We start from the raw sequence: 19,682 nt of genomic DNA, 5'->3' as shown, positions 1-19,682 counted from the left end.
TTTTAAGATTTTATTTATTTGACAGAGAGAGAGAGAGAGAGAGAGAGGGAACAAAAGCAGGGGGAGCGGGAGAGGAAGAAACAGGCTTCACACCCAACAGGGAGCCCGATGTGGGACTAGAGCCCAGGACCCAGGATCCTGACCTGAGCCAAAGGCATATGCTTAACGACTGAGCCACCCAGGCACCCCTCTCTTTTCTTTTATCATAAATTCTCATTTTATATTTCCATCATTTTTTGCTTCTTTTCCACTCACAAGGCAAAAAGAACAAGGTAAGAAGCCGCTCATCCCCACTAAAGAAGCCTGCCCAGACAAGGCAATGGCTTGTCGTTTTTTTTTTCCGCAAGAGCCCTCTCCTTTGGCTATCATAGATCATGCTCTTGGAAACAGGCTTATCATGCCCTTAGAAGGAGATAAGGAGTCAGTGGATCTTGTTTTATTAGATGTGCTATGAATTTGTGTAGAAAATGTCTTCTTGGGTTTCGCTTTCCAGTTCTGAACTACATATTGCCTATGTACATGTGTGTACATGTGTACATACATGTGTGCCTATGCATGTATACATGTATGAGCATGCGTCCACAAATCCTTTTCTTTTCACCTTCATTTATTTAACAAACACCCTTGAGAGTTATTTCCCTGCCTGAGACTTTTCTGGGAGCTGAGCAAAAATGAGAATAATTATGATCTTTTCTCTCATGGACCTTCTGTTTTTACCTGGGGACAGATATTTGTCCAATGACTATATCAATTTCTATCAGTCTATCAGTGAAAACTGCAAGAAAGTTTTTTTTTTTTCAAATCAGAGCAACCTTTTTATTATGTGTACTTTTTAAGTCCACTTTTGTGTTCCTTATTGCTCTGTCATATATATATTTTTTAAATTTATTTCCAGCATAACAGTATTCATTGTTTTTGCACCACACCCAGTGCCCCATGCAATCCGTGCCCTCTCCAATACCCACCACCTGGTTCCCCCAACCTCCCACCCCCCGCCCCTTCAAAACCCTCAGGTTGTTTTTCAGAGTCCATAGTCTCTCATGGTTCACCTCCCCTTCCAATTTCCCCCAACTCCCTTCTCCTCTCTAACTCCCCTTGTCCTCCATGCTATTTGTTATGCTCCACAAATAAGTGAAACCATATGATAATTGACTCTCTCTGCTTGACTTATTTCACTCAGCATAATCTCTTCCAGTCCCGTCCATGTTGCTACAAAAGTTGGGTATTCATCCTTTCTGTTGGAGGCATAATACTCCATAGTGTATATGGACCACATCTTCCTTATCCATTCATCTGTTGAAGGGCATCTTGGTTCTTTCCACAGTTTGGTGACCATGGCCATTGTTGCTATAAACATTGGGGTACAGATGGCCCTTCTTTTCACTACATCTGTATCTTTGGGGTAAATACCCAGTAGTGCAATTGCAGGGTCATAGGGAAGCTCTATTTTCAATTTTTTGAGGAACCTCCACACTGTTCTCCAAAGTGGCTGCACCAACTTGCATTCCCACCAACAGTGTAAGAGGGTTCCCCTTTCTCCACATCCTCTCCAACACATGTTGTTTCCTGTCTTGCTAATTTTGGCCATTCTAACTGGTGTAAGGTGGTATCTCAATGTGGTTTTAATTTGAATCTCCCTGATGGCTAGTGATGATGAACATTTTTTCATGTGTCTGATAGCCATTTGTATGTCTTCATTGGAGAAGTGTCTGTTCATATCTTCTGCCCATTTTTTTTTATATGATTGTCTGTTTTGTGTGTTGAGTTTGAGGAGTTCTTTATAGATCCTGGATATCAACCTTTTGTCTGTACTGTCATTTGCAAATATCTTCTCCCATTCTGTGGGTTGCCTCTTTGTTTTGTTGACTGTTTCCTTTGCTGTGCAGAAGCTTTTGATTTTGATGAAGATTCTACCAGTATTTTTCAAAGAGCTGGATCAAATAATCCAAAAATTTGTATGGAATCAGAAGAGACCCCGAATCACTAAGGAAATGTTGAAAAAAATAAAACTGGGGGCATCACGTTACCTGATTTCAAGCTTTACTACAAAGCTGTGATCACCAACACAGCATGGTACTGGCATAAAAACAGACACATAGACTAGTGGAACAGATTAGAGAGCCCAGATATGGACCCTCAACTCTACAGTCAAATAATTTTCTACAGAACAGGAAAAAATATACAGTGGAAAAAAGTCTCTTCAATAAATGGTGCTGGGAAAACTGAACAGCTATATGTAGAAGAATGAAACTCGACCTTTCTCTTACACTGTACACAAAAATAAACTCAAAATGGATAAAAGACCTCAATGTGAGACAGGAATCCATCAGAATCCTAGAGGAGAATATAGGCAGTAACCTCTTCGATATCAGCCACAGCAACTTCTTTCAAGATATGTCTCCAAAGGCAAAGGAAACAAAAGTGAAAATGAACTCTTGGGACTTCATCAAAATCAAAAGAAACATTTTGAAGGCATGCCTCATAGCACTATGAATCTAAGGAGAAAAATGACAGGTTCTAAGAAGAGATGGTCTAATCAATAAATTTAGCACTAATAAGAAGCAGGGATAACTAAAATTTATCACCAAGAAAGTCTCTACCTGTAAGTCTTCGAGCTCTGTACTGAAAGCTCACTAAGTTGGGAAGGGCTTCAGATAAGCTTTCAAGATTCTGAACTTGAACTTTGTATGGTCTGTGGTTTCCCTGTCGCTATGCAAAGCTCTTGCTGGCAACAGTCCATTATCAACAATGTTCCCTTGGAATTTTTTCCCATGTGGAGAGGAGATAGGTTGACAGTCCTGATTGGCTTTTCCAAAGTGATTGTCTTGTGTTGTTTTGGATTCCATGAAAGTTCTGATTGAGTCTTGCAAGACCTGGGTGACCAGGGATGACTGACTCTCAGAGGAGGAAGTCTTGATGCAGCTGCTCTGTGTTGATGCCCACATACTTGCCTTTCCGTGCATTATATAACCGGATACCGTGCCCTGCTCCAGCCCTGTGGCCTTTTCATAACCAACCCTTTTATATGTTATGTGTAAAGTTTGGAAGAAAGCCATCTTTGACCACCACGCCACAGAAATGATGGTTTTAATTCCAGGTGTTTCAGGTAATAGAAAATTTTGGACTTGCATTTTTTCTTTACAATCAGTTTATATCCCTTCAGTGACATTTTCATTACCTCTGTGTGTCTGTTTGTAGATTTTTTTCCTCCCTCTGTAAGTACATGGGATGTTATTTGTTATGTACCCTGTGTTTATTTTAAGAAACTGGATCATTAAATCCACATCCCATGTTTTAGCAAATGACCTTCAAGTATAAAATGAGGTGAGGGTTGTTATTTTCAAGAAGAAAGGAAAGCTTTGTGAAAGCCCATACTGGGTGAATTTTCCAGTTCCCCCCATTGTTCACCAGAAAACTGCTTGTCTAATCTCCAAAGCAGTGGTTGTTTTATGCTCTGCAAGAGCCCAATCCCCCAAATAATGAGGCTGATGTAACTCCGGATAGTCAAAAGGGAATAAATCCCACTGTAAGAAAACACAGTTCACTTTGTATATCCTTTAAGAGTTTAAGACAATGGTGATACTCAGAAGTATTTGCCATACTGCTGAGGTAAGCACAATGCTTTAAAATGATCTTGTGACACCCACGGCATGACTAGTAATTGGCCAGAAATATAAATGGTAGCTCAGCAAATCTCTTTATTATATTAAAAATGAGTTTAATTGCCAGAGGTTTGTTTTGCCTTTTTTGCATTCTTAAGTATGATGTAAGATTTCTCCAGCTGGAAAACCCCTTCTTTGCTGACTTATATGGACTTTAATGTTGCCTGAGTTTTGGCTTTGTTTCCTACCTTAGTTTTGTGCCACTGATAAATTGCCTTTATCAATAAAATCCTCATTTTGTAACTACCGACAAGACCCAGTGTTGTCCTCTTGGTATAGCTGAGGTAGGATCACCCAGATAACTGACTGCATCTCACAGGACACGAAGAATCTGGATATGAACGATTGTGTTCTCTTGAGCAACTGAGTATACTAATTTAACAGATGTTGATTTGCAATAAGGGTTTAATGATACGCATTTTACCTCCTTCTAATAGGTTATTTTATTCCCTTTTTGTCTACATATACAGGTGGAATTAGTAGAAAGTCATTTTATTTTTTTAAGATTTATTTCGAGGGAGGGAGAGAGAGAGAGAGAGAGAGAGAAATTGTTGGGGGGTGGAGGAGCAGAGGATGAGGGAGAGAAATCCTCAAGCACACTCCCTGCTGAGCCAGGAGCCTGACCTGGGACTTAATCCAAGGACAGTGAGATCATGACCTGAGCCAAAATCAAAAGTCAGATGCTTAACCGACTGACTGAGCCACCCATATGCCCCAGTAGAAAGCCCTTTTAAAAATTAAAACTATCATCATCATGAAATCAATGGATAAAAGTTGCACTTTCTGGTCTGTTCACTTCCAGGGCAAACCTTTCTCATCTGCATGAATATGCTTTTCTTTGGGACAGTAAACAGGTTATTACTGTTTGCTTCAGGAATCCATAGCCCCAATTTTCAGTAGGCACTCAGAAGAGAAGCAGCATGCTCCTCCCAGAAAAGAAACAAGCACATCTCTCTGGTCATACAGAGTAAGGTTCATTCCTAAAGATGCCCTGGATCCCCAAGCTCCTATGACAGTCACATTTCACGTGTCAACTTGACAAATACGTATTTAGACATGGCATTCGGGAGGTGCCCACTGTTTGAAACCAAACACGAGTATGCCTGTGTATAAAAGAATGCTAAAATCCCCACAAAACTCTTAGAATCAATTTGAGGCCACCAGGTCCCCATAAAAGTGAAAGACATTTAAGTGTCAGTGCAAAGAAAACATGAACAAAACAAACTAATTTAGTAGTCTAGTGGGAAAGAAAAAAAAGATAAACTATCGAGAAGGAGGTGAATTACCTCGTAACTGCTGCTGCTGGAAATTCCTATCCTCTCCACCTGCCCTCAATTTTCATTGGCTCTGAATCGACAGTATGACCCATAAAAATAAACTTGAGTCAGGGACAGCTTAGCCAAAGGTGCAGCACATGCATTTGTCCAGGGACAGGACATCCTTTTTGTGGGGGGGCAGCCCATGGCATTCCTTCAAACTATGTTTGGTGTAACTCCTGACCCAGGGCACACCCCCGGGCACACACTCTGCTCACGACTCTCAGTGATACTGTTTATTGGGGGCTTCATGTGAATTTTAAGGGATCTGGAAGCCACACAGTTATTGCTCTTTGCCTTCGCCTGGCTTACGGTCTATGTCTGGATTCCCTGGGAGGCAGAATCTTAAGATGTGGGCAGGAATTTTATCAGGGAGAGCCCTGAAGAACAACATCTGTGTGGGAGTGAAGGGAGCAGGATCAGAATGGGACAGAGGGAGAGGGCGAATTGACACGAGTTGCATTGCAGGCTTCAGCTAATCAGTAACTTGGGGAGCTTTGGAACTGGGATGGCCACACTAGGATGTTGTAAATTGGGGCGAGAGCACCAAGACTTTATGCTTGTGAATCAACCAGTCTCTGGGGCAAGTTGTCACCAGAAACAGGCCTGACCTTGGGCAAGGCAAGCTTCTTTAGCCAAAGGAAATCCCAGTGAGGGACTTGGCTGAGAGCTGAAGGACCGGTCAGTGCTGGGTGAGTGACGGCTTTGGTCCTGGAGGAGGGATGCTGGTGGTGCATCCCTACAGATCCCATGCAGAGAATGGCAGCAGCCAGCAGGGAACACAGAAGTGGTTTTGGGTGTGGCTCATGTGGACTCTCAGTTTTATAGGAATTCAGGTGCTGAGGAAAAGAATGAAAACGGGAGTACTCAGGACACAACTGATTTTCGACTATTCACCTTGTATCCTGTGACCTGGGTAAATTCACCTATTATTTACAGTAGTTTTTTTGTAAATACCTTTAGGTTTTCTATGTGCATATCTATGCCCTCTTCAAATGAAGACGATTTTACTTACTCTTCCAATATGGATACTTTTTACTTCTTTTTACTTGCACCATTACATTATCTAGGACTTTCGAGTACAATGTTGAGGTGAGGTTGGTGAGAGCCAACACATCTGACTTGCTGTCTGTCATAGGTTGAAACATTCAGTCTTCTGCTACTAAATGTTAAATGAAGGTTTTACCTCTATACTAATTTGCTGGAGGGATTTTTTTAACATGAATTTGTGTTGTATTGTGTCACACATGTCTCAAGGCTTGTTTATTCATTCACCTATCACAGCATATCTTAGCTGCTTCCAGGTTTGGGTGATTATAAATAAGTCTGCAATAAGCATTTATCATCAGGTTTTTGTAGAGACCTAAGTTTGCAAGTTAGTTGGGTAGATACCTAGAAATGTGATTGATGGATTATATGATAAAACTGTTCAGCTCTGTAAGAAACTCCCAAACTCCTTCCGGAATGGCTGTAACATTTTCCATCCCCATCAATATAAACCACCCATTAGATTTTGTTGCTCCTTATCTTTGCCGATAATCGACAACTAGCCATCCTGATAGTGGGTAGTGGTGTCTCATGTTTTTTTTTTTTTTTTAAAGATTTTATTTATTTGACAGAGAGAGATCACAAGTAGGCAGAGAGGCAGGCAGAGAGAGAGAGAGAGAGAGGAGGGAGCAGGCTCCCTGCCCAGCAGAGAGCCCAATGTGGGACTCGATCCCAGGACCCTGAGATCATGACCTGAGCAGAAGGCAGAGGCTTAACCCACTGAGCCACCCAGGCGCCCCTCTCATGTTGTTTTAATTTGCATTTCTCTGATGACATATAATGCTGAACATTTTTAGTAGGCTTTATTTGCCATCTGTACATCTTCTTTAGTGACATGTCAGTTTGTCCTTTTCTAAATTGGGCTGCTTGCTTTCTTAGTGCATAGTTCAAGTCTTTTTAATTTTCTTTGTGGTGAAATGGGAAACATACGTAACACTCTGCTTCTGCAAACTGAAATACATGGGCTGTCTCGAGGCAAAGCTCGTGGGTGATGGAGCCGCAAGCTGAACTAGCTGCTTTTTTTCAGAGAACGCCAGTTTCACTTGGGGGGAAAATCTGGTAAAAATGTGCATGATTGGCTGTCATTATCACAAAAATTAATGGAGAGGACTTGGAACTTCAAGAAATCAGCTGCCATTTTGTTGTTGCTGTGATTGTTGTTGTTGTCAATGATAACATTCGAATTTGCAAGTGAAAAATTAGAATTTTGGAAAATTTTATCTGCCATGGTGGGCTTAAAACTTCTCCCTTGTGATGACATTGGTAGTGATATTAACAAATGGAATTTTTGATAGCATATAATATGATGCATCAACATTCAGAACAGCTGCTTAATTCACTGTAGTAAAATTTTCCAACTGACCAATGTATAATAGAGCCAAATTATGTATGGGTAAATTATCCATTCAAAGTGCAAAATAGGTTAATGGATTTTAATGTAGCTGTGTGTAAGAAAACTTCGAACTACCATTTTTCAAGATCTGGCATACTATCAAAGAAAAATATCCACAATTATCTGTAAAGGATATAAAAATAGCCCTCCCTTTTCTAACTACAAATCTTTGTGAGGCTGGATTTTTTTTTTTTTATATATACTTCAATTAAAATGGCCTATGGCAACAGATTGAATGTAGAAACAGATGTGGGAACTGGTGTCTTCTAATAGGCAAGACATTAAAGAAATTTGTGAAAAATAAAATAGTGTCATTCTCAAATTTTGGAAGATAGAGTTTTTTTCTTTTTTAAGATTTTATTTGTTTGAGAGAAAGAGAGAGCCAGATAGAAGGCACAGGTAGGGGGAGGGGTAAAGGGAGTGGAAGAAACAGACTTCCTGCTGAGCAAGGCACCCTATACCAGGCTTCACAGGGAACTCAACAGGGGGCTGGGGGTTTATCCCAGGATGCTAAGAAGGCAGACACTTAACCAACTGAGCCACCCAGGCACCCCAAGATATAGTAGACAACAGATTTATTATTTTATTTTACAAAATAAATATCTTTTAAAAATTCTCAGTTTTAATTTCTTCTGGGGGAAATATTGATAGATGTAGTGCAAAGGGATCTTCAGAAAAAAAAGTTTGAGAATCATTGTTCTAAATACTACTTTAACATCATCCATAAATTTTAATGTATTTGAATTCTAATTTTCATTTAGCTTAACATATTTTTCAGTTTTCTTTCTGATTTCTTCTTTGTCCTATGGTTATTTAGAAGCATGCAGTTTAACTTCTAAATATCTAGGGATTTTCCAGATATCTTTCTGTTTTTGATTTCTAATTTAATACCATTGTGGTCAAAAAACATAGTCTGGTTTCAATCCTTTTAAATTTATTGAGACATATTTTATGGCACACCATATGGTCTATCTTGGTGACTGTTCCATGTGCTCTTATAAGAAGTTATGTTCTGCTGCTTTGTGTGCAGTGTTCTACATGTCTTTGTGATTGACCCTTTTATTATTATTTAATGTCCTTCCTTATCTCTGGCAATATTCCACAATCTCTGGCAATATTCCAATGTCTACGTTTTCCAAAATAATATAGCCAATTCAGTCGTGTCTTGAGTTTTCATTTTTTTTAGACAATCTCTGCCTTTTAATGGAGTGTTTAATCCATTTATATTTAAATAATTGTCAACATCATTGGTTTATGGGCTTTCCATTTACCCTATCTGATTATTCTCCTTTTCTTCTGTGTCTTTATTCTGTATTTTCTGTATTTATTTCTGTATTTTCACTCCTATTCGATTAATTTTAGTATTCTCTTTTATCTCCTATATTGGCTTATTTGCGAATAGATTTTTATACATTTGTTTTATTATTGTGGACTGTGCTGCCCATTGCAGTAGCCACTAGTCATACATAGTTGTGTTCCTTAGTTCAATTCCTTAGTCATGCTGGCCTCATTTCAAGTACTCATGATCTCAGTATGTTAAAGACGACCATATTGGAGAGTGTAGATGTAGAACATTTCCATTACCTCAAAAAGTTCTGTGCGACGTCTCTGCTCTGTGAAATAGTCACGGTGTGCATCTTTAGTTTATCACAGTCTCCATTCAATTAGCGTTATACCACTTCACCTTTAATGTAAGAACCTTCCAACTGTATGCTTCCATTTCTGCACATCTGTCTTTTTAACTTTTGTTATAGCTTTTATTTCTGAATATGTCTTAATTTCCAATAACACGTTATCATGCTAGCTTTACATGGTCAAATCTCTTCTTTAAAAGTTAATACATGAGAAAAAAATATTCTATTTAATCTTCATTTCCCATATCTATCATTCTTCATTTCTTTGTGGAAATTTAAGTTCTATCTGTAATTATTGCCTTCAGTGTGAAAACGAACCTTCAACATTTCTTGTAGTTTGTGTCTACTGGTCTCAAGTGACCTCAGCTTTAGTTAGTCTAAAAAATATGTGCTTATTCTTATCCTTGTTACCCAGAACATAATGTGTTGTTTTCCCTCTAGCTATCTTTTAGATTTTTTCCTTGAGAAAAAATTTTTTTCTTGTCATTTGATTATGATACACCTTGTAGTTTGCTCTGGTGTTTATCTTCTTTGAGTGTGTTGATATGCTTGGATCTCTGGTTTACTGCCATCATCAGATTTGGAAATTTCTTGCCACTCTTTTCAAATATCTTTCCCTTCACTTCCCTGTGTCTGAAACTGTATGATAGTCTCCTTAATAATATTCCATGGGTCACGATACCCCATTCATTTCTTGTAAGTGTTTGTTCTCTCTTTTCTTAGTTTAGATGGTTTCTTTTCTTTTTTTCTTTTTTTTCTCTTGAGGATTTTATTTACTTATTTAGAGAGAGAGAGAGAGCATGAGCAGGGGAAGGGGCAGACTGAGAGGGAGAGAATCTCAAGTAGACTCCCCACTGAGCATGGAGCCTGACAAGCGGCTTGATTTCAGGACCATGAGATCATGACCTGAGCAGCAATCAAGAGTCAGAAGCTTAACTGACTGAGCCACCCAGGTGCCCCAAGTTTAGATGGTTTCTTCTTTTCTATCTACAAATGCACTGCTCTCTCTTCTTCAGAGTTTAATTTATTCTTATGCCCACACAGTGAATTTTTAAATTTCAAGTGGTGTCTATTCTGATTCTAGAGATTATTTTATCATTTCCATTTTCTCTGCATTATGTTTATCATTTCTTTAAACCCTTAAACATATTTATAATACTAGTTTTAAAGATTTTGTTTTTGTTTGTTTTCTGTCTCTTATCTCATTCTGTTTCTATTGGATAATGTTTCTCCTATTTATGGGTCATATTTTCTTGTTTCTTCAAATGTCTAGTAATGTTTGATTAGGTATAAATACAGTGATTTTTGCATTTTGAGAGCTTAAATTTCTTTTTCTTCCTTCCAACAGTATTGAATTTTATTTTGACAGACAGTTAAGTCACTTGGAGGAGAGCAGTTTATCCTTTTGATGCCTATTTTCAAAAGTTGTGTGGGTATGTCCACTAAAGCCTTTACTCTATAGCTAGTTTAGCTTACTCTGAGGCAACACATTTCTGTGGTTCCTACCAAGTGACATCAGTGTCCAGCAAGGTACCTCTACTGTGGTTAGTCAGAACATAAATATTTCCCCACACCACACTCTTAGATGTTGCTCAACTCTCCAACAGCTTCTCTTTCTTTAGTGCCAGGACTCATGGAGTCTTCACCAGTGCATGACATTCAAGCTTAGTATTACACATCAAAGGGTACCCACATGAATTTTAGGGGCTCTATCTCTGCTTAGCTACCTCCTGGCTCTATCTCTGCTTAGCTACCTCCTAACTACCTCCTAACTCCACAAACTCCAGTGGTTTCAGCCTCTCTGAATTCTAATCTTTGTCTCCTCAGTTTGGAAAGCCCATAGTGATCTGCTTGGTTTCCCCCTTCTGTGCTGGGATCTAGAAAACACCTCCAGGAAAAATATCTGCAATAATAGAAGCACTTATATTCTTTGTTCACTTTTTGACAATAATATCCTTCTGCTGATGGCTTTTCAATGTCTTAAAACTATTGTTTTACATATTTGGTCCAGTTTTCTAGTTTTTTATTTGTTTTGTTTTGTTTTTAGAGAGAGAGAGAGGGAGAGAGAGAGAGAGTCCATAGCAGGTGAGGCAGAGGATGGAGAGATAGCATCTTAAGTTGGCTCCATATCCAGTGTGGTGCTCAATGTGGGGCTCAATCTCACGACCCTGAGATCATGACCTGAGCCAAAACCAAGAGTCAGATGCTTAACAAACTGAGCCACTTGAGTGCCTTTAAACAATCTAGTTGTTTAAAGTTGGAGAGTTAGTTGGTACCAATTACTCCATCATGATTGGAATCAGAAATCAACATTTAGTTTTGATAGTATATGAAATAAGGAATAACTGGATGTTTTTGAGAAAGACAGTGGCATGATAAATATTGTGTTTGAGAAAGCTCAGTATTGAGAAAGACAGATGAATTATATGGTTGACAAACTAGAATAAGGAAAACCATTTAGGGAGTGGTCAATCAAACATAGGATGGATAGAGCTTGCACTGAGATACTAATGATGGCAATGAACATGTAGGTATAGAAAAGAAAACTTGTCTCTAGGGTTATTGTTCAACAGGGGTTGGACAGGGGCTGTATACCTATTGTGTTCCTGGGAGGACACCTGAAGGAAGGGAGCATACCAATAAACAGTAAAGTTAGCAGAGTGTCTGCTGTATTCTAGATGCTTTACATATTTTATCTTATTTCTCAAAACAACCCTGTGGATGTTATAATTCCAAGTGAAAGTTATAATTTACAAAGGAGAAGACAGGATCACAGAGATTAAGAAATTGGGATAAGTCAAATAAGATGGAAATGATAGCCCCAGTCTTCATCTTCAGATCTAGTTGTAGATTCAAGCTCTTTCCTCATACTTCCTCTGCAAAGTGAAACAGGTATAGTTTTTAAAAGCTATATTTATATTAGTGGAGAAATATTAGTAACATTGGGATTATAATGTGCTAATACCTAAAGCTTTCTACCCAAGTAAAATTAGAGGCAAAAATGACAAATCCCTGAAAGTTCCAACAAAGCTCCTCCCAAGTGGAATTTGGAGGTGACTCTTCACCAACTATATGAGAGACTCATTCATTATAGTACATCAGAATCATCTTCTGTGTTGTTTTAAAAGCCTCAGAATGACATTGGGAATAAGAGAGAAGGTAGGGGCGTGCTTGTTATTTTGCTAGACTCCGCAACAACCTTTTCATATGTTTGTACTTCTTTGCAAGAACATTAACGATCAATGATGTGGATAGACTGGGAATAAAGTGACCAACATGGGCATTCTCTGTGAAGCACTTGGTTATTATCAGATATAAACCAGTAGCTTTTTTGACAAAGACCCTGCTATTTTAACACAGGACCAGCACTCACCCGAGTGGCTCAGTGATACTCCATAGAGAGGGATTTCTCTTTGACTTTTTACCTTTGACAACCCTTTTGCCCTCTCTTCTCTAGTATTCCCTCTCCGTTCTTCTATTCCACTTGTACTGCTGGGTCAGAAGGGACCTCCTCATCCCAACAGTCTGTTAATGGTAAGTACTTTCAACAGCTGGAGACCCACAAATGAAAAAACTTTGAGAGAAAATATATCTGTGCATAAGTCCATCTATTACATAGGTCTTCTCTAAACCAAATTGTCAAAAATATTCTGAGAGTGTCAACCAGAAGAATTTGGTAAATACAAATGAGTGGCTATGATATTACAGAATCTGCACTCACATATATAGGAGGGAGCTCTTGAAGGCCCTACGTAGACACAGTAGAGTCTGAATGAGGGTCCTGATCTCATTCTTTTCTACCTATGGTTTGTTGTGGTATTTCAGAGCAAGATGACCAAATACTTCAGAAAATGGCCTTTGACCTACTGGGCTCTTCACCCTCTTACAAAAGCCCTGCCAAGAGTCAGTTTCTGCAGCCAATGCCAGAAGATGGGTCAGGCTCATCCCTTTCACCCCACTTAGCAGAGCTACAGATGTTATTCATATTCATCACAGTGTCCAGCCCTTTGACAAACGTTACAGAGTTCCTTGGCTCAATAAAAATCATGTGTCATCGAGTTCCCTGGGTTAAGTGCATGCTACTTAGAAAAGCATTTCCCTTTGTCTATTTGTTTGATGAGATGTTTGGAGACCTCCAACATCTGCATTTCAGTTGCAGCCTGTCTTTCTCTGTACCACTGTTGCCAAATGCCCTTCTCTTGGCTCTACTCCATTCTCCAAGGTGCTCACTTGCTCTCCTAGCTCTACACTTTGCTATCTTTCGGCAAGTCTTAATGTTTTCTAGAGTCTGGTGGAATGTTGATATTCTCTACTCAAAAGGCAGAATGCTGGGAGCAGAAGGAGGAGGCAGGGTAGCTTCATACAGTTTTATTATTTCCTGCCCTCAGTCTCGATCCCAAAGGCTGAAGATTATTTCCAAATGTGCCCTGCAGCCAATCCCATCATTACACGGATATTAGGTCCTACAACCCAGCATTGTGGCTTAGGCATCTCCATGCCTCGTGAGACTGTGTGTGGGTTAAGTTTTGACATTGAAAAAAAAAATAAAAACCTTGTAGAACTGATTGAAAACATATACAGTATGGCAGAGCATGCCTGTGGATCTCAGCTTGTGGCTTCATCTATTTGAACAGACAATATCAGCATCTGGTACTTCAAAATAATTACTTAAAAAATAGACATTTCTTTTAATTCCTCCACGGCAGCATGTAGAAGCTGTCTCTATCAGCACAAATTAGCTTGAAGGAATGGCAGGTTACAGGCCTTGGAAAACTATTTGTTTTTGGTATACAATGGAATCTCACTCTAACTCTGGCCTTGGGGGTCATGCAGTGACATCAAAGGCTTCACTGGATAATGAAACAATCAATTTTATTCTTCTCCAATGAAACTCCAATTGTCGCCTGAACAGAAAGGAGGTAAGGGTGTTCTCAGATCATGTTATAATTTTCTTCCATGTCATTTTAGAGATTAAAGCAAAACAAACCTACTCAGTGAGAGGTTTGGATAAAAACATTAAGAAGAGTAGAAACAGATATGAAAGGCTTTTCCTAGTCTGGTTTAAAGGATGCTGCTCAAAGTTCTTTAGACATGTCATATTGCTCCAGGGCTCTGGGCTGTTCCTGGTGTTTCCCATTCTCTCCATTTGGCTGTCATGTTACCCTTTCACTCACCACCACACACACACACACACACACACACACACACACACAAACACACACTTTTCTTCTTTATGGGTGGCATCATGTTTGAATATCACAGGATGGGCTCAGTTACCCCCATTTTCTGCTTCCTTAACATTCTGTTCACACCTCTCTCATGGCATTTACCCCATCATACTGTCCAATTCTCTTCTTCTTTTAATAAAAGTTTTGTGAAGCCAGGGGCCACACTTCACTGCCTTTTCAACTCCTAGCTTAGCTCTTAACACACAGTTGGTTTTCAGTCAATACTGCACCGAACAAACTATAAAATTATAGTTATTCTAAGAAGGGTCACTCTGGGAACACTTTCAAGATAACTAAGGATCAAAACTGGGGGATCTCGAGGTCAATGATGCTGGGTATTCAGTCTAGTGCTAATGAGTGAGACAGACCTCTTTTCACCTTTGCACCTTGTACAAGTCACCTACCCTCCTTGAACATCAGATTTTTTATTGTTATCTACTGGGACACCTGGGTGGCTCAATCGGTTAAGCTCTGATTCTTGGTTTCAGCTCAGATCATGATCTCTAGGTCATGGCAATCCATGCTCAGTGGGGAGTCTGCTTCGTTCCCTCCCCGACCCCGTCCCTCCCCTGCCTCATGCACTCTCTCTTTCTAAAATAAATAAAAACATAAAAACTAAAAATAAATAATTAAATCTTAAAAAAATATATACCAAGTGAATTGTTGTGGGACTAAAATGAAATAATTCGTTTATAGTAGCAGTCAGCAATAGCTGAGATGGTCTAGTCTCTTTAGAGATGATGTTCTCTCTCCATCCAGCAGGATATGCAAATTCCACAAAGTGAGGGTTGTTTTCTTTTTTGCCATGCCCAGTTTTTAGAGGCAGTGCCTGGAAAGGGCCTGGCAGATAGCAGGACCTCAATCAATATGTGCCAAATAAATTCATGAATACAGGTTCCTTTTCCAGGAGTGGTGAGTGAATTGTATAGTTTTTGCTTACCCTCTGACTCTTCTGAATATTTCTAGGACAGCTGGATGGTTGATAACACGTGGTATGTGTTAATCATACCATGTACATACCATGGTCTGTACAGTAACCAAAGAGGATGATTTTGTTCTCTGGAAGTTTTGGCTTATTGATATGATTATTGATATGATTAGTAGAATTATAGAATAATTAGTAGAATTAGTAGAATATATCAGTACTCAAGAAGGAAGAATTCAGGAGATTGAGAGAGAGAGAGAGAGAGAAGGCAAAAATCCTGTTCTTTCTTGAAAATCTATCAGACCAGGAAGGAAAACCATGTGTTGAAGTGGCCCAGGGGAAGAAGAGGGATATACTGAATGACCTCCAGAGGCTCCTTTCAGCACTAATGATCCATGAAGGAGATTTACAGATCCAAAGGAATTGACCCCAACCCAGCCTTGGCTTGCTGCTTTCCCCCCACTTTGGCCAATCTTCTCACTTCATTCACTGTGGCAGTTCCATCCAAACCCATCCTGCTCCCATTCCTTTGCTGCTGGAAATTACCCCTGGCCCATGGCCTAGAGGCAGTGGCTGGCCCCATGGAGGTGGGATGTGCCCCACTTGTACATAAAGGCAACAGTTGGACAAACATACAATGAGAACAAAGCCAAGTTTGTTTTACAGACAGGCCTCCCATATGAAATTGGACTTTCCCCTCTTTGCTGACTTGGCCAGTTTCACAGTGGTCACCCCTGGATTGCAGGAAGCACATATTTGCTACAAAGTCTTTTGGGAGACCCATACAGCCCTCAGATGAACAATAATCCAGATTTCTTATTTTATTTTTTTCTCTTCCATGGGAATATGAGTAATTCTCTGCCAAAGGACATATTTCAGGATTTTCTTTTGGCTGCTCCAGGGGGGAAAGTTCAAGGGCATTTTTTTAAACCATGCATCAAGGGAAAGCCAGACCCTTTTATGAAGAAAAAAATAAAAAAGAAGAAGAAGAAGAAGAAAGAAAGGAAATATGGCTCATGCACCTAATTGACCTGTATCCTCCTGTGAACTAGGCTTCAAGGGTAAAGTTGGATCCATTAATGTCATGGTGAGGGTGGCAGGATCTGAGAGAAGGTGATGGGTTCTTTGGATCATTCTAGCCACACCACTTGTTCAGAAAAAGTAAATTATATATTTTGTGGATCTGTGAATATAAAGGAAAACAAAAACTGGCAGAATCCCAGGGATGAGTATTTATTTATGTACACTCCAGTGAAGGGCAAGGGTTGAGCCTATGTGAGTGTCTCAGGGTGACTATGATTGTGAGGCCCTGGTGATTGTGAACGTTATCAGGATCCATGCTCATTTCTTGACAGATGTCTGTGACCAAGAATGGAGCCTCAGGGATGCAGACTTGAAGAATATCTGTGATTTTATTTTGCCTTTAAGGGTGGACAAAAAGTGGATTAAATAAAAATCCAGGCATACAAGTTTGTCCAGAAATAGGGATGAAACAAGAGAAAGAAAGGGTGGTAACAAGCTCAAACACTAGGAAAGATAACCATGAGAGACTATGGACTCTGAAAAACAATCTGAGGGTTTTGAAGGGGCGGGGGGTGGGAGGTTGGGGGAGCCAGGTGGTGGGTATTAGGGAGGGCATGTATTGCATGGAGCACTGGGTGTGGTGCATAAACAATGAATTCTGTTAAGCTGAAAAGAAAAAAAAAAAGCACATACTTAAAAAAAACCCAAACTAATGATGTATTTTATGGTGATTAACATAGCACAATAAAAATTTCCTAAAAAGCAAAAAAAAAAAAAAAAAGAAAGAAAGAAAGAAAGAAAAAAGAAAAAGTGTAATTTATAAGAATGAAAATGATGATGTCAGTGTAAGAGCAATATGAATGAAAGATATAAAGGAGGACAAAGAAAGAGAAAATGATTAAGAAGAAACAAAATTAAAGTATTATCTGCGGGTGTTTTTGTGGTTTATGAATATGTCTTAGATAAAATAAATACGACTTTCCAAACGCTAAATAAGGGAAACAAAGTGTTTGTTAAAACATGGCTGCCTTCCCCAAGCTCAGCCCTGTTTCCTCTGCCCTGTATGCCCTTCGTTTCCCTTTCTCATCAAGCCTTTCTGGTTTGATATCCGGGGACAGCTGCTTCTAGTCCACTTTTATTTCCTAGTTTATAACTGCTCTTCTTTTTTCTGAACTTCCTCTCTGCGGCCACCCGCCTAGGAACACGGATACGGTCATTCGCATTAATTTCAGGGATCCTCGCACCACCTACTTTTACAGGTTCTCCCCCGACTCACGGGGTCTCCTGGGGGATGTCCTGGGGGTGGAGTCCTACCACAGGTCTTTCTGGTGCCGCCCTTATCAGTTCTTACTCATTTCTTGTGTACGCGTTTGTGTACCAAGTGGCTGCTCAGCACCAAACACTTCCTGGACCCTCTTCCGTGATTTCTGCCGGGAGCAGCCTTGCCTTGCACAGCCCTGTGTCCCGGACTTTGCTCCCTACCTCTCTCTTCTTGTCCCTGGTCCACGGGCCAGAGGGACTGAAACATACAGACCGAGATGCACCAACCTTCACAGTGCGGAGACAGAACAAATAGTGCATGTGCAAGAACACGATTGAGGGGTTTGGGACCCAAGGACAGTGTGGTCATGAAGCAGTCAGAATTGGAGACCTCCTAGAGCCATGCCATTCCAATGTTGTGTTTCTTTTACTTTCTCTCCTTTTCTTCCTCTGAACCGCAGTGACCACCTTGTGTGTTTGGAGGAAGCAGAAGGGCAGATGAAAGGGAATAGATGGGATTGCTCCCCTTTCCTTTTTACCCAGTGCCCCTCCTAACCTAAAAAGGGCCCACCTAATGCAGGACATCAAGCATAAACAAGCCCATAAATTCAAAGAATAAACTGATAGCTACTGGAGGGGGGTGGGGTAGCGATGATGGGCAGAATGGGAGAAGGGGAGTGGGAGATATAGGCTTTTAGTTACAGAATGATTGAGTCCTTAGATGAAAGGTACAGCATAGGGAATATTGTCAATGGTGGTGTAATGGTGTTGCATGGTGACAGATGGTAGCTACCCTTGAGCTGAGCACAGCGTAACCAATAAACTTGTCAAATCACTATGTTGTACACTTGACACCAATGTAGCATTGTGGGTCAACTATACTTCAATAAAAAATTAAATAAAAATGTAAAATAATTAAAAATCAATTAAAATCAATTTTTTTAGATTTTAAAAAAGAAATGTGTTTTCAGCAGCACACATGTATATACTTTCTTTTGATATTTAATTATAATTTAGAGTTCTTTAATTATACTTGAGAGTGCAAGTTGATCTATGAATTAAAAACAAAAACAAATAAAACCCTACCGGTTATGGGCCGCAGAAACTGCCTGGGTAAAGGGGAGGGCAAAGTAGAGCCAGCCTCATGCTGCCATTTCTCTGGGTGCACGGCTCTCTGCTATTTTCTTCATTTATTCACACATCAGATTAATCTTATAGGACACCTAATTGGTGGACAACACTATGTAGTACTGTCGGGTGAATTAGAAGCTATAAATCTATTCTGAAGTTTTACAAAAGAGGTAACTACATAATCAGAAAAATAACTAATATTCAGAAACAAGTAAGGGCTATCTGATGCATTGTATGTGAAAACACTTGGTAATCAATCTATGTTGAGATATATATATATATATATATATATATATATATATATATATATATTCCTATTTAGTAATTGAAATTTATATTTTAAAAATTAAGTGTGTGTAAAGAAGATTGTCACTCCCGACTATCATGATTAAGAAAAATATTGTGGAAATGATAATTTGTGAATAGAGCTTTGAAGCATGGAGAAGATGAATATGGATAGCCACCATACGCAGGGAATATTATGAAGAGGACAACTCAGGGAAAAATGGTCCAGCAATAAAAGACACTGACAGAGAACGGTTTTACTGTAAAGGATACAGTGGGTCTGAAAAGAAAGGACAGAAAAATGTCAAAGGAAGGACTGGTTGGATTTATTCATTGATTTGTCAGAGCAGATAAAAATAGGAGTCAAGGTTTTATTCTGGAAGATATGTAGACAAAAGGAGGACTGGCGTAGGGGAGAAACATGGTGAATTTGGTCCTAGTCATAGAAAAATGAAGATGTGGACGGAACATTGAGGTGGTAATATTCAGGAGACAGTGGAGTTTGGAACTGATGCCACAATATTAAGGCTGCTCATATTCATGAGAGAGTCATCTGTGCAATGGAACTATTTAGGGCCATAACAGTTCTGATAAAATGTATTTAAAATAGATGTAAAGTATAAAAAGACAAAATCTAGGGTTAGGTTCCCAGTTAGTGAATGGAAGAGGACACACAGCCAATGAAGGAGAGGCTGAATTGGTAGAAGAGATGACGGACTAGAACAGTGTTCTTACACAGTGGGCGAAGAGGAGCCATTTCTAGAAAGGGAGATCATTT

The sequence above is a fragment of the Enhydra lutris genome, unplaced genomic scaffold, assembly GCF_002288905.1.
Source record: "Enhydra lutris kenyoni isolate GAN:26980312 unplaced genomic scaffold, ASM228890v2 scaffoldscaffold25, whole genome shotgun sequence".
NCBI lineage: Eukaryota > Metazoa > Chordata > Mammalia > Carnivora > Mustelidae > Enhydra > Enhydra lutris.
This window is presented reverse-complemented; position numbering follows the sequence as displayed.